The 13,881-nt window shown below is 51.3% G+C and overlaps 1 protein-coding gene across 4 annotated transcripts in view; it reads right to left on the bottom strand.

The window, feature by feature from the left end:
- The window catches only part of APBA2 (amyloid beta precursor protein binding family A member 2), a 229,211-nt gene that overhangs the window by 190,694 nt on the left and 24,636 nt on the right, over positions 1-13,881 (bottom strand). For all 4 annotated transcript variants that reach the window (XM_030814399.1, XM_030814402.1, XM_030814403.1 and 1 more), the window contains exon 2: positions 1,465-1,574. The gene's annotated coding sequence lies outside the window, so the exon portion shown is untranslated. The remainder of the gene's footprint in view (positions 1-1,464; positions 1,575-13,881) is intronic.

Below are 13,881 nucleotides of genomic sequence, written 5' to 3'. Positions count from 1 at the left end.
GTTTGGGAGGCCAGGGGCCTGCTATTTTTTTCCATAAAACTTATAAAACTATTTGACGTCTTAAAATATGCATATGTGTCATGCTGACAACATAAAAACTGTGTCTGAAAAGTAGACCAAGCCTTTGAGGTGCAAAGGGGGTGAGGGTGGGTGGTCTGGGTAAGCATCCCAAGGCACAGGCCGCTCCTAGCTGTCTGGTTTCCCCAGTGTCGTGCACAGGGCGTGGTGTGGTGACTGAGGCGTGGCTGAGGCTCTGAATTCCAGTTCTACCACATGGGCAACAACCTCAGTTTCCTCACCCCTAGTGACCATTAGGGGAGTGACCGTGGCTTCCTCAGCACAGTGCATGGTGCATGTGGGATAAATCCTGCTGTCCCTGCTTCTAAGGTCTCACCTAATACCTGAAGGACCTTCAGTGTTCTGGGTTGAGAGGCAGGAGCAGGACAGGCCGGGCAGGTTAGGATGTCCCCTGAGACAGGGTGTGGAACAGGATGGGGCTGAGCCAGCTCCTGGGAACAGGGTCTGGGTTACAGATCGAAACCATGGGGAGGCCAATGGGAGCAGGGTCATCGAGGGAGAGCAGTGTGTCAGAACACGCAGGTGGAACATGGCTCAGATGGCCCACTAAAGGACAAAGCATGGCTGTGACACAGCTGTGGCCCCATTGTGCACTGCACTGAGATATTCCACTGGGCACAGAGCTCCTGCGGGACAATTGCCGGCTGTTGAAGATGCTCCCGCTCTGCCGGAGGGGCTGAGCTGCTCCCATAACCAGACCCTGCAGGCAGCTCAAGAACGTGTCCTGCACAATCGCCTCATGGGGACTAACTGTGGTGGCCACCAGTGTCTTGGGCTGCCCTGCTGCTGCCCCTGGGGAGGGCCCTGCCCACACTGGCGATGCCTGGGACTGGCCACCTGGGTCAAGGCAAGCAGCCTGGGGTGCTGAACAATTTAGGAATTGTAATTGCCAGGTTGAGCGAAAAGAACCTGGCCACTTTCTGCCGGCCCCCCCTCCTGGGTCCCTGGGAAGAACTGACCACCGGGATGCCCCCGGCCCATCTGCACCCCATGGGGAAGGGAGGCTGCCCAAGAAAGCAGCACAGCTCCACCAGGAGGACGGAGGCACTCAGTGCAGCTGGGAAAAGGGACCTGGGGCGTCCCAGGGACAGGATCTCTGAGGTGAGACTGACGGGGTCACAGGGAATGCACAGTCTTCTCCTAGAAACTGGTCCCCTGTAAATGTCTGTTCTTCCCCTTTCGCCTCAAAATAAATTAAGTGTATGTGAAGTTTGTGAAAGCAGAAAGCAAAAATATTTAGCATAGCCGTGTTTAAGCTTTTGTTAGAGAAAGGTGAGGGCCATGGTGGCTATAACTCTTCTTACGGCCCCCAATTAGCACATCAGCCCAGACTCATGCATGAATGCCACATTAAGTGCAGTGGGGATCGTGACGAGTTCTACTCACTCAGAATCTCCAGACACAAGAAGAGGCTCACGCCGTCTGTCCGCAGGACAGTCCTGGCCTGTTGGTGGTTTGTCCACAGGAGATTCAGCAATGCGTAAATATTTAGGAGACTGTAAAGAAAAAGAACACAAACAAATGAAGTGTCAACCAGCTGAGAAAGGAAACCACTGATTCACCCACAGAGGGGCAGGTGTGGATGGCAACGATGGGCCACACGCTCATATGGGAGGCTAACCGCTCCCTCCCCAGAACCTCTAGAGCAGCTGGAACTCCAAGGCTCTCCAGAGCGGCCGAATATCTGAAAAACCAAGAGTCACAGGTTGACCGTGATTCTCCCCCAAGTCTTCAAGTGAACCTTCGTGTTTATTTCCAAAGGTCAGTGAGTATGGACAACTAGTGATTTCGGGCCACAGGTAGCAGAGCTGCATGCTAAGCTTGTGGGGAGTACATTTTTCAAGCCCTTTTGTAGGAAGATAAGGGAAATCTGGTGCCATTAATATTTCAGGTTTCATTTGCTCTGACAGGAAATGAAACACATTCATCAGGGTTCTGTTCCCAGCTTGTTTTTTCAAAGTACAAAATGCTGCATGAGATACAGAGCTTGTGGCATAGTGCATGCCACACCTAGTAGGCTGGGGGATGTTCTACCAAATACACGAAACAAACCCCTTGCAGAGAAAGGGCGATGGTGCCCACGTGCTGGTGCCCAGAGAATCCATCAGATTAGCAGGTGACACTGTTTCTCCTTGAGATGCAGGTGGCCATCAGTGCTCAGCCAGCAACCCTTACTGATCAGCACCATCTGCCTGGACTTCGCACAGAACTGAGCTGCAGAGACAGACACTTTGGTTCACATCCTAGCTCTGCCACTGACATCCTGAGAAGACTATGTAACCTGCCTGTGCCTCAGTTTCCTTACCGTGAAGGATGATGGCAGCACTGAGATAATGGGGGTTCAGGCTCCAGCTTCAGCACCTGCTCCCAACCCCCCTCACCCTCATCTTCCCACCACGTCAAACGAGGGAGCTGACACCCATTCCTTAAGAGGTTCCTCCAGCTTTAACATCCAGGGCTGCTGCCTTCTGACTTGCTACTTCTCTAATCTGTGTTTCCTGCCTGGGAGCAGGCCACCCAGCTGGAGGCCTCCTAAACCTAAACATTTATTCCTACCCCATGGGCCCACTCTGATACTGAAGCACAAGAGGGACTAGTGTCCATCTGGGGGAAACCCAGGCCAAACCCCACCTGCCTGCTCCTACCGTGGTGTGGGCATGAAAGGTACACCAAGAGCCAGGGACTCTAATGGGGCCCATGGAGGCACAGTGCTGCATGACAAGGCCATTGCCTTCAAGTCATGGCGTGCAAAGAGCCTGAGGTCCTGGGCCTAGGCCCTGCCCATTGCTGCCTTGCCTCATCACACCCCAAATCCCTGTGCCATCTGTGCCTCACCTCTTCTGTGCCCATATTTAAATTTTTTGTTGCTGTTGTTCCTCTAGAATCTTCCTGGCAAACACCTATTCATTCTTCAAAACCCAGCCAGTGCAGGCATCTCTGAATTCTGGGGGTAATCACGCTTTTCCCAGCCGTGTCTTCTTTCTGCAGTCCTCACAATCATTCATGACCACTTCTCCCATTCCCTCTCGGGCTCCTACCTGGCCCCAAGAGGGCACACAGTTTATAGACTGCACCTGACGCTGCTGGCCAGTAAACCCTCAAAGGCAGCCTTAAAGAAGGAAGATAAATGAAAGCAAATGAAAAAGCTAAGGAGGGGCCTCTGCTGGGTGAGGAGGGTGCATCGGGCTGGGAGTCAAAGGCATCAGGCTGCAGAGGAAGGAAGCTGCCACAGAACAAGCCACTGTTGCCACACAGAGCACCCACAGCCATGCTCAAGCCTGTTCTTAGGGACAAACGGGGCCTCCGGATGTTTCGGACTGAGGAGGGGATTATCACATCAATATGGAGCAGGATGACCTGGGGGAGCAGGGCTCATCTGGGGGCCCCCAGAAAGGAAATGTAGAGGTTGCCCTCAGGGCCGAACGTACACAGCCCCTCTGGGACAAGAGAGCTGCAGGATACTCACTGAGTCCCCGCTGCAGGGTGTGCTGATGAAGCTGTTCAGGAGACACAGGGAAAGAGCTCCTCCCTGACCTCTGCCACCTCTGGGAAGAACCAGCCCTGCATACTGAGCCAGAGAAAGCCTGGCCTGCCCAGCTGTGCCCCTGCTGGCCCCCACAGCACGCCACACTGCAAAACCACCGTTACCTGCCACGGGGCCATGGGCTGCCACCTGCCATGGGGCCGTGGGATGCCACCTGCCACATGTTCCTGAGGCTAAGCATACAGCCGGTTTGACCCGGAGCAGAGGTGCAGAGATGCGGCCGTCCAGGAACCAGGGAGTCAACAGTTGTTCATTCTCCCTCAACAACCGCAGGCGGGGCTCAGGCTCCTGGCTTTCTGCGTGTCGCAGTGCCCAGCAGATGACTCTCCCTGCAGGGCGTGTGTGGCATCCTGCCTCCTTCCCTTGGCTTGGCCTCTCTCCCGGCCCACCCAGGTAAAAAGTTCGCAGGGAAGTGCAGAACACTCCAGCAATTCTCAGATAATCCCCACAACTGGCCGGGCGTGGTGGCTCACGCCTGTAATCCCAGCACTTTGGGAGGCCGAGGCGGGCGGATCACGAGATCAGGAGATCAAGACCATCCTGGCTAACACAGTGAAACCCCGTCTCTACTAAAAAAAATACAAAAAATTAGCCGGGCGAGGTAGTGGGCGCCTGTAGTCCCAGCTACTCGGGAGGCTGAGGCAGGAGAATGGCGTGAACCCTGGGGGGCGGAGCCTGCAGTGAGCAGAGATGGCGCCACTGCACTCCAGCCTGGGCGACAGCGAGACTCGGTCTCAAAAAAAAAAAACGCAAAAAATTAGCCGGGCGTGGTGGCGGGCGCCTGTAGTCCCAGCTACTCGGGAGGCTGCGGCAGAAGAATGGCGTGAACTCGGGCGGCGGAGCTTGCAGTGAGCCGAGATCGCGCCACTGCACTCCAGCCTGGGCAACAGAGCGAGACTCCGTCTCAAAAAAAAAAAAAACGAACAAAAAATCCCCACAGTTAACTGGCAAGGGGCCCTGCCCAGCCTCACAGTGAGCGGGCAGGACAGGAACCTCTCACTGATGTGGACAACAACCCCAAGCAGGACGCCAAGCGACCGGTCGCCCGCTCTCCAGCTGCCATGGCGACACCAAGGCCAGCAGTAGCCTCTGCAGCCCCCTCCAACCGGGATCCTGCATAGGCCCCGCTGCAACCACCCCCAGCCCCACCCCCACCCGCACCCCCAGCCCCACCACACCCACACGCATCAGGCACTCCTTTAAAATACATCCCGCCCGAGTGTTCCCACATTCATGCGGAGGCCAGGGGGCGACAGAAGGGAAGGCTGGTGGAGAGGAGCACCGGGATTCCTCCTTGCAGTGGGGGAAGCCATCTGCTTCACCTCGCCCACCTGGGAGTCCTGCTTCCTCCAAGGACAGGGACTCGGGGTCTGGAGGGGGCGCAGCGCATCAAGGCTGCTCCTGTGTCCCTCTCCCTTCAGGAGTGAGCCACGCCTCCTTTCATGAGTTCTCCCTATGTGCCAGTTGGCCAGGTGGCCATTCCAAAATAAAGAAGGGGCTTGGCTGCCAAGGGCAGCGGCCTGGGTTGAGACCCGGCTCTGTCACTGACCGGCTCCGTGGCGCCAGGAACACTTCTGAACCTCCCTGTGCCTTTTCCCTCACCCACGGAGACCGCAGGCAACGCTGCAAAACTCAAAGCAGACCGCCTCAGCCTGCAGGCCTTCCCTTCCCGCCGATCCTGAGCCTCCCAAGCGCTCAGCAAACGCTCGCGGTGATTCTTATCCCTATCTGGGCAGAATCCTCGGGGACCGACTGAGGGCAGCTTCCTTGCCCCATAGTGGCATCTAAGCTGTGCTGGGGTAGGCAGGTGAAAAGAGCAAGGGAGGCTGCTGAGACCAGAGAGGAGCAGAATGCGGCAGGGGCAGGATGCAGTGAGTGTTGCTCTCCAGAGACCAGCTGGCCCCCAGCACCCCTGCCCCACGCCACAGTAAGCCAGGGTGCAAAAGGAGTGACAAAGGGGCTTCTCAAAACAGGAGTCAGCTAGTAAGACAAAAAGCAACTAATGATCTACTAAAACAAAGACATGGTAGCTGAGTCATTCCACATTTGTCAAAACCCATAAAATATACAACATGAAGAGTAAACCCTAATATGTTTTAACTATGAGCTCCAGTTAATAATAATACTGCCCCATCAATGCTAAAGAATGTACCACACCAATGTAAGATGTTAATAATGAGGAAACAGGGGAAATGGGGTGAGGGGGTACAGGAGAACTCCCTAAACTTTCTGCTGAATTTCTCCATAAACCCGAAACTGCTGAAAAAAATTAAATCTATTAATTTTTTAATATGGTGGTTGATTGATTCAAAGGGCTAAATGTGAGAATGGGATACCATTAAAGGGCCAATGGGTAAAGGGAAGATGGGGCTATGGGATTCTCCCAGAATGCAGTGCAAGCTGGACCCTAGGAAGGAGCCCTGGAGGGGAGCAGGTTTCTCCTGATGCTGGTGAGGGCCATCAGGTTCTGGGTACCATCTCAACTCCCCTCATCACAGTCCCTCTCTCTCCAAATTGAGGAGTGTTCATGAGAATTCTCAGGATTTTAGTTATTTACTGTCTTTCCCCAGTATTGCTTTCCTGGGAGTTTGGAGGGAGGGCAGGAAGGATGGGAACAGCAAAGGAAACGTTAGTAACCATGCCACCCTTTGCCCGGGTCCCTGGCTTCTCCCAGGCTGCCACATTTCCCACTTCATGGCCTCAGAGAGCCCCCCTCTCTCTATTCAGCTGTTGGCAGCGAATTGCTTTTTTGCTAGCTTTCCCTTTTTTTGAGAAGTGTATTTCTTTAGAATGAAGCCTTTCAGAAAGGCAATTCAGCATTCTGTATCAAAAATTTAAATAGGCATATCCTTGTGCCCAAAAACTCCATTTCCAGGAGGACTCACATATATAAAAAATGATGTCTGAAGATTTTCATTGCCTCAATCTTTTAAAAAACTGGAAACCTAAGTACTCATAAATAAGAGAAGGGTTAAATAAATGACGGCAGAGTTCATGTGCTGGAAGAGTCAAGGGCGTTTTTAAAGAGGCAGGGCAATGTGCACTACAGTGAGGGATCTTACAGGCCTGTTTTTGAGGGAAATGGTAAGTGAGCTACAGCGAGCGCACGTGTGTAGATCCCAGTTACAGGTCCATCAAGATGTCTAGAGAATATACACACTGCCCAGCCCATACACACACGCAAAGGCACACAGAAAGGGGAAACCCCCCAAAGGCTTGTCAGCCATGTCCTCTGGGGAGGGGAAGGGGGAGAGAGGTGGGAGAGGAGAGACAGGTGGGAGCAGAGGGGGCCTGGACATTTTACTTTATTAAAGATGTGTGTACTGGTTGAGTGTTTCACCAAAACGCATTTAATATTCAGCAGCATTATAATCAAACCCACCTGTGTGCCTTTGAGGGTCTCCCCTTAGATGTCAGCACTGAGACAAAATGACCTGTGGGGAAGGGCAGACAGCCAGGGGAGGAAGCAGGACTTCCCGCACGGGCCACTGCTCTGGGCATCAGGAGAGGTGGCAAACAGGCTGGTCTCCTCCAGGAAGGCGGCCACTGGAACAGAGGAGCCAGCCTCCCACGCAATCAGGACCTGAGCATGCCACAGGGCGTAGCCAGACACCCAAAACACAGGAGGCAGTGCTGACCCAAGGGAGGGCAGGACCAGAGGATGTGCCGGCCAGGACTGCCAGGGGAGTGCAGGCGGGGGCAGTATTAATTTGGGGAAAACAATCATTGTTTCATTCGTTGAGTAGTTTACGTGCAAATGTGTGTGGCGGGAGTGTGTGGTGTGTGCGTCAGATACAGAGTATGTGATGTGGTGGGTAGTGAGTGTGTGGTGTGTATGTGGTAACTGTGTAGTATGCTGTGGGTGTGTGGTGCATGTGTGTATGGTGGGGGATGTCCTGGAGGGTGTGGAGTGTGCTATGTATGGTGTGTGGTATGTGGTGTGTGTGATGTGAATGTGTTGTGTGTGTGGTGTGTGTGTGGAGTGTAATGCAGTGTGGAAGAGTTGAGTGTGTGTGTTTTGTGTGCATGGTGTAGTGTGTGGTATATGGTATGTATGGGGTGTGGTGTGTATGGGATGTGCATGGTGTGTGTATATATGCTATTGTGTGGTATGTGTATAGTGTGTGGGGTGTGTATAAGATGTCTGTGTGGAATGTGGTGTGTGGTATGGGTGCTGTGATATGTATATAGAGTATGGTGTGATGTGTGTATGCTGTCTATGGGTTGTGTGTGGTGTGTGGTATGTATGGAGGGGTGTGGTGTGTATGGGGTGTGTATGTATGGTATGTGGTGTGTGTGGTATGTGTGGTGTGGTAGGTATAAGGTGTGGGTGGTGTGTATGGTATGTGTGTGGTGTGTATAGGGTGAATGTGTGGTGTGTGAGGTGGGCATGGTATGTGTGTGGTGGGTGTGTGGTGTGTGGCATGTGTTTGGTGTGTATGGGGTATGTGTATGGTGGTGGTGTGTGGTGTGTGGTATATATGGGGTATGTGTGTGGTGTGGTATGTATGGGTATGTGTGTGGGTGTATGGGGTGTGTGGGTGGGGTGGTATGGGTATGTGTGGGTGTGGGGGTGTGGTGGTGGTGGTATGGGGTATGTGTGGGTGTGGGGTAGTGTGTGGTGTGTATGGGGGTGTGGTGTGTATGGGGTATGTGTGGTGTGTATGGGGTATGTGTGTGGTGTGTGGTGTGGGGTAGGTGTGGTGTGTGGTATATATGGGGTGTGTGTGTGTGGTGTGTATGTGATGTGTGTGTGTGGGTGTGTGGTGTGTGTGGTATGTGTTATGGGTATGTGTGGTGTGTGGTATGTATGGGTATGTGTGGTGTGTATGGGGTATGTGTGTGGTGTGTATGGGGTATGTGTGTGGTGTGTGGGGTGGTGGTGGTGGGTGTGTGTGGGTGGTATGGGGTATGTGTGGGTGGGGGTGTGTGGGTGTGGGGTATGTGTGGGTGTGGGGGTGTGTGGGTGTGGGTGTATGGGGTATGTGTGTGGTGGTGGTGTGTATGGGGTATGTGTGGTGTGTGGTGTATGGGGTATGTGTGTGGTGTGTATGGGGTATGTGTGTGGTGGTATGGGGTGTGTGTGTGATGTGTGGTGTGTATGTGTGGTGTGGTGTGTGGTGTGTATGGGGTATGTGTGTGGTGTGTGTGGTATGTGGTATATATGGGGTATGTGGTGGTGTGTGGTGTGTATGGGTATGTGTGGGTGTGGTGTGTATGGGGTATGTGTGTGGTGTGGTGTGAGGTGTGTATGATATGTGTGTGGTGTGTGGTATGTATGGGGTATGTGTGTGGTGTGTGTGAGGTGGATATGATATGTGTGGTATGTGGTGTGTATGGGGTATGTGTGGTGTGTGTGAGGTGGGTATGGTGTGTGGTGTGTGGTGTGCATGGGGTATGTGTGTGGTGTGTGTGAGGTGGTATGGTATGTGTGTGGTGTGTGGTATGTATGGGGTATGTGTGTGGTGTGTGTGAGGTGGATATGATATGTCTGTGGTGTGTGGTGGGTATGGGTATGTGTGTGGTGTGTGTGAGTGGGTATGGTATGTGTGTGGTGCGTGGTGTGTATGGGTATGTGTGTGGTGTGCGTGAGGTGTGTATGATATGTCTGTGGTGTGTGGTGGTATGGGGTATGTGTGTGGTGTGTGTAAGGTGGGTATGGTATGTGTGTGGTGTGTGGTGTGTATGGGGTATGTGTGGTGTGTGAGAGGTGTGTATGATATATGTGTGGTGTGTGGTATGTATGGGTATGTGTGTGGTGTGTGAGAGGTGGGTATGATATGTGTGTGGTGTGTGGTGTGTATGGGGTATGTGTGTGGTGTGTGAGAGGTGGGTATGATACGTGTGTGGTGTGTGGTGTATATGGGGTATGTGTGAGGTGGGCACGGTATGTGTGTGTTGTGTGTATTATGCACACACATGCACACCTGTGCACTGCAGATAACAGGCAGGCCAGCAGCCCGGGACACACAGTGATGACCAGCTCAGCCAAGGCCGGGCTCAGTTGGGGAGTGGCCAGGCCCCCATCAGCTCAGAACCCTGAATGCACGAAGGGTCCAGGAGGAAAGAACGAGCTGTGTCCCTATCTCCACCCAAAGCAGCTCTCACAAAGGGGCTGATCAGGGTCGTGCAGCCCAGGAATCCTGGGGAAGATATTTTCTGTAACTTTTCCTGGGCAGGGGAGGTCCGGGGTGCATAGGCAGGACCAGTCCTTTATGGGCTGTGCAGCTGAGCGGGGCGGCAGGACCCGGGATGTGCACTGCATGGGAGGAGGAGCAGTTTGTACAACAGCCAACCGAGCTGCAATCCGGGTGGAATATCCAGCCGCACTCTCAAGCCCCATGGGCGTCACAGAAGAACAAAGGCACTCCAAAAGGAAGCCATGTGCAAGATGGCCCCAAACCCCCAGCCATCCTTCAAACTTCTGCAATTCTGAATCCTTCATAGATGAAGGTCAAATAGACAATATTTTTGTATATACAGATCTTCTTCCAAAACCTGCTTTCCCTTCAAAAGTCACCTAATACCATTATGCTTTCATACACCAGGCTCGGAGGTGAGCTGCTTCCCCAAGGTCTACACTGCAAAGTAGCCCCTGCGAGGGCCCCTGGGACGAGGAGGGGGAGCCTGACCACTCCCCTCCCCTCTCTCAACTGCAGCACTAATGGAAAGTGCAAGGAGAACATTTCTGACCCTTCCATTAGGAAACATGTTCGCAGGATTAAAAAGCAAATAAGTTATTTTCAGAATAGACACAATAGAAGACTAAAATATTTTTTAAAAACCCAATGTTTCACCTCAAGGACTTCCACATGGAGGGAGAAATAGCCTGCCGTTGGCCTAAGTATCCAGGGCCCCAGTGTTCCTAGAAGGGTGTGCGTGAGTGTACCCCACCGGCCCGCAGCCTGTCACTGCAGCCCAGGACAGGAGGCTCTAGGGAGGGGCTGAAGCTACTCACTGACCCAGATGTCAGACCAGAGAAAGGACGATTCATGAAATAGAATCTACCAAACTGGCTTCAAAGTCACCAAACACAATGAAAGAAACTCAGTGATTGTAACAACTAGTAGAATTTCTTTTTAATTTAAACAAGTGCTAACGTTCTAAAGAAGATGAGACCCACAAGTGGGGGCTCCCCTGTCTCATGTGCTGCTGTGGCTCCAACCCCTAAGCCAGCACCAGCACATCTTGGGGCTCCGCAAGGATTTCCTGAATCCATTCAGACACTGTTGTGGAAAGACTGGAGGTCAGCAGACTGTCCCTTTCTACCTCCTGGTGGTGGACTACAGGAAGTAGACAGGCACAGATCCCGGAACAGCTTCCCAGGGAGTGGCTTGCAAACCTGGGCCCAGGGAATTGAAGTCAGAGACCCTAGGATCCTAGGGGAAGGGACAGGAGGTGGTACTGTGGCCTGACAGGTCCCGGAGGCGGAACAAGGCGGCAGATGCAGTGGTGGGCATGGGCCACTGCTGAGCAGCCTGGTGGTCCCAGCAAGGTGTGAAAGGGCACCAAGCCTCCAGATGCTGCCCCGCCTGCTCCTCGAGCTACTGTGAGGACAAACCCAGCTGACAGATGTGAAGGCTATGGTGTCACACACAATCAGCAAGGATCCCTGTATCAGGAGGGGTGGCACATGCTTTCACCTCAGCTACTGAGCAGCCTGACCCACGCCAGCCCCTTTTGGCCCAGAAGTTTTTGCATTCAATCCTTGCCCATCTACAGTGGACAAAACTGTAGTGCAGACACATGCTGCTTTATATATGACAAAACGCAATGGTCCCTGTCCCAGATAGTGCAGATGCGTGAAAGTAACTAGAATACTAGAATGCAAGCTCCTTGGAGCAACAAAGCCCTCTGGCTCTCCCACCGCAGTGCCTAGCACACAGCAGGTATTCAACAAGTATTTGCCGAATGACGAATGAATGGATCAATGCATGTCTTTAGAACCTTTTCCTTATAAACATTTAAATGTGTGCTTTCAAAGTGAATATACAAACAAGGTACTCAAGATATCTGCAAGTAAAAGGCCTAAGGAAAAAGAATAAAACAATCAAAATCAGGAGACATTAGGCTCCCCCTCTGACATCCCTGCAGCCTGGAGGATTGCTCAATAACAGTAGCCAGGTGCCTGCCAGAAATGAGGCCAGCTCCTCTCCTGCCTCCAGGGAACCCGAAGAGTAAGGAACAGAGACAACCACTGGAGGGTACTGGGCTATGTCCCCAGGCCTAAGCTCTAACATCCTGTAACAACCAGGCAGCCATCAGGACTCCCCAGCCCGAGCCCCGCTCACCCTGCCGCTCCAGGAGGTAAGTAGCCGACAGCTAGAGCCTGGGGCTTTTATGAGCTCCTTGCCTTAGCAATGCTGTCTAGGAATGGACATGGTACCCAAATACAAGATCCAGTCCTGATCATCTCCCTTGCATATTCTAAAACTCCTCCTCAGTGAGGCCACAGTTTCTACGTTTCAGATTTCAAAGCACAAAAGGACAGATCTTTGAATAACCCACATGTCCTAATCCATAGTATATTCTCAGAAACATAAAGTCTCTCCTCTGGCCCTTCCTTGAAATGGCCTGACTCTTACATGTCACAAAATGGATGGGAAGTAGCATCTCCATGACCCAAAATATGAAAACTGGGAACACTTCCTGGTCTTCCAAATAGCAATAAAAATTATTTAATATAATTTCACATTAAGCCTATTTAATAGAAATCAAAATATCTCAAGCATGTACACTATTAGAGGGAACTGATATGAAACTAAAAATCCAAACAGATACAGCAACATAAATAAAAATGAAAAAGTGAAAAAAAAATCACTTCATTGCTATATAGGATTTCCAAAGATGGTGCTCTTGAAATCGCTTTTAAAACAATATGTTCCAACTTCCCACTAATCCAAATTACTCTAGTGACGTCTGGCTTCAGCAGCTCACTGCAAATACGCAGCCTCATTATTTTACTTGGAATGGTAATAGCTAGGAAGCATCTATTTCCATCCCTCCATCACTAAGGCTAACATAAACCTATAATCTGCACTGAAACTGTTCCACTTCTGATTAGAATCAGAAACACTTCCAGATGGGCTCAGCACAGCCAAGGGGGGACTGTCCTACAAGGCCTTGGTGTAGGGGCGGCGAAGGAATCATGGCAGCAATTACCTTTTGTTTTTTAAAATGTGAAACATTTCTGAATGGCTTAAGCAACATCTATTTAATTTAAAAGCTCTATTGAGATGAACAAAGAAAAAGAACACATGCTCAGCTCCAGAGACATGTAAATGAGATTGGGGGACAGAAGGAAGTGCATTAATTCCCTCCACGACCCCTGAAGAGCAGCGGTGGGTCTCAGCATCTTATCTCCATGAAGCAGGCCAGCAGGCAAGCCAGCTGCCACCTCGTTCACCCTGTGCAAATCACAGGCACCGTCCCCAAAAGCAGGCAAATGACTATCTTATCTGTTCAGGGGAAGCAAAATGGTCCAGGGTTGGTAGCTGTGTTTTCTTCCCAACAAGACCTAACTGCTATCATCTTTCTCTGGGACCCAGCCTCCCTGAATAGAGTGAAAGGCAGCCAGCAGAACCCAAACTGTTCTGCCACAGGCTCCTCCCCGCAGAGCACAGCTCCATGCAACAGAGTCCCCAAATCCAAGATGCAGAATCCACGAAGAGAAAACCTTCTCTTCTCCAGAAGGTACTTACAGGAAGTCAAAATTAAAATCACATCTTCTTATGGTTCTTTTTTCTAACATAATCCATTATTTCTTACTGCAAAACCTAGAAGATGTTTACTATTTATAACCAGAAATAGTTTCTCATAAAATAACCATAAAATGTAAATTATTCAGTGACCCATCTATCTGGAAAAGAATAACACCGTATGAAATTGAGGTACTGCCCCAAAAATCAAGACGATGGGCCCTGAAACTCTAAATATTTGAATTTTTAAATAACTTCATATCAAGCCCATTTAACAGAAACTATGTCAAGCAGACACACTATTAGAACTGATATGAAAATAAAATTTCAAACTGACACAGCTGTATCAAAAAAAAAATGAAAAGAGAAAAATCGCTTCATTGCCTTTTAGGATTTCCAAAGATGATGTTAAGCCCAGCCATGCTTCTGATCTCCAGGAAAGCAATTGCTGTGGTACAAAAGGACAAGGGTTAAAAGAGAACGGTGGGAGCTCTCTTTCCCAACTAACCCAGGCGGTGTTGACACAGAGGCTTTCAGCACAGGCCAGGGTGCCCAGGACTG

Source organism: Nomascus leucogenys, chromosome 6 (genome assembly GCF_006542625.1).
Source record: "Nomascus leucogenys isolate Asia chromosome 6, Asia_NLE_v1, whole genome shotgun sequence".
Taxonomy (NCBI): Eukaryota; Metazoa; Chordata; class Mammalia; order Primates; family Hylobatidae; genus Nomascus; species Nomascus leucogenys.
Note: the sequence above shows the minus strand (reverse complement) of the source record. Positions and strands in the feature narration are given on the sequence as shown.